The sequence below is a fragment of the Macadamia integrifolia genome, chromosome 1, assembly GCF_013358625.1.
Source record: "Macadamia integrifolia cultivar HAES 741 chromosome 1, SCU_Mint_v3, whole genome shotgun sequence".
Classification (NCBI taxonomy): Eukaryota; Viridiplantae; Streptophyta; class Magnoliopsida; order Proteales; family Proteaceae; genus Macadamia; species Macadamia integrifolia.
The window spans coordinates 20,191,840-20,193,778 of NC_056557.1; the positions used below are offsets into that span (position 1 = coordinate 20,191,840).

General features: G+C 33.5%; 1 protein-coding gene across 1 annotated transcript in view; it reads right to left on the bottom strand.

Annotated features, from left to right (window-relative positions):
* The window catches only part of LOC122076590 (casparian strip membrane protein 3-like), an 8,680-nt gene extending 7,293 nt beyond the window's left edge, over positions 1-1,387 (bottom strand). Inside the window, exon 1 of the mRNA XM_042641984.1 lies at positions 1,282-1,387. The gene's annotated coding sequence lies outside the window, so the exon portion shown is untranslated. The remainder of the gene's footprint in view (positions 1-1,281) is intronic.
* Between the last annotated feature and the right edge of the window lie 552 nt (positions 1,388-1,939).

Here is a 1,939-nt window from a genome sequence, read left to right on the forward strand (position 1 = left end):
AGTCTCTACGGTGATCGTTCTCCATAAAACTTTGATGAGATCAATCATTTCCTTGAGTTGATAATAAGTGTTGGACCATTTTTTTTTTTTTTTTTTTTTTTTAGTTTAATATGGATGTCTCATAGTTTCTTACTGGATTAGTGGTCATGGCTGGTTCATTACCTAAAATTACTCATTGCTTTTGCACATATTCCCACTTGTCTTATAGTAGATAGAGGAAAGCAAATGAAGAATATATTAGCAAAGTCCAAAGTCTTGTACTTATCTAAAAGAGCTAACACTTGCACATAGATGTGTGAGATATATAATACCCAATCAAAGCAGTGTTTGATGTCTTTCCTCACAGAATATGACACATGATGCTCATGGAAGGAGAAATCACTTGATATAGGATATCTAGTCTCAATACAATTTGTATTCCAATTTAATATTTGTAGACATGTAATTGAATTCTTAACTTTCTCTTGGTGCCAATATAAATGTAGATATGATGTCAAGGGTGCTTGGATGCGTCATTGCTACATGTGATGTGTGTGGTAAAAGAATGATCAATTTTCACATCAAAGTCAGGATCACATGTTGGAAGAAAAATTTTCAAATGTCCAATGAACTGCCCATTCTTCATGTGGGTTGACCAACTTAGGATTTTTAAGGGTGAAAAAAGGCCGGTGTAAAGTAAGAACTATGAAGACAAGTGCTAATTATGGTTGATACTTTTGGTGTTGTCCGCAATCAAATAGGGTATGAATTTCGGACTTTTTGGTACAATTAACATACCAGTATTTATTTCCTTAAGTTCTTAAAATATCATTCTGATTGTCTTTCAGGTTGGAAGCCAAGCATGTCGAATGTTCGAATGGATACTAAATTCAAGCACAAGCTCCAACATTGATCAGACTCCACCTCGGCCCCAATGTTCGGAAACCTCAACTTCATCATCTCCTTCCTCTTCATCAGACCATATCAAATGATATTTGAACATTGTAATTAAAAAATCTAAGGACAAGACAAGGATGATGAGAGAAGTTCTAGAAGCAATGAACAAGGTAGACTTAAAAGATTAGATTTAAATTTGATAGGAAAATTTGTTATTTTTTGAAAAAAAGACTGATGCCATTATTGTATGAATTTTTCTACCTATATGGCAGTTTCTGAATTGTAATAGAAGGATGTTTTTTTTTAGATATGCATGTGGACATCATAGAGTTCCATAAAATATGTATGGGATGTATGTACTAAAAAAGATCAAACATAAAATATGGCTATGAAGGAGCCTTATACCTGATGTATAGAAGTTCTTAACGAGATGAACAATAACGAAAACTTGGCAAGATGGAGTGAACGGTTGAATCTGTTTTGCAATCTTGTAAACCAATAGCAGCAGAACCTGTAAAAGTGGCTAGAGAATAAGAAAAGTAGAGAGACAGAACAAGGAACAAGGAACTATGTGAGAAAATAAGAAAGAGTTATGTAGTTAGCAAGAAGAAGAGAGCTTAGAATCCCTAATCGTCCAGCTAAAAGGTTGTGAAGGCGACTTATCTTCAAAATGTAAAATCTCTTACCTCACAACTCAGAAATGGGTTCTTCCTGTACAATCCAACAGTAGATAGAAACATGTATAAATGAAGTTCTCATTTTCCAAATCTCCTGAATCTCATATATGTTTCACCCAAAACAAAAAGGGACATATCACCTGTTCAGAATTAACCAAAAAATGAACATAGTGGACCTGTTCCATATCAAAAAGGGATAAAATCCCATATTCATTTCATTGGTCCAAATTAACAAAAAAGTGAACATCATGGAACTACTCCATATCAAGAATCTCATATTCATTTCACTTATTCAAACATTACAATTTACATCATCCCATTTGATGAATCAAACATACTAGTAGGATATCAAAAAACAATTGACTTGTACAATATAGTAGGGATAC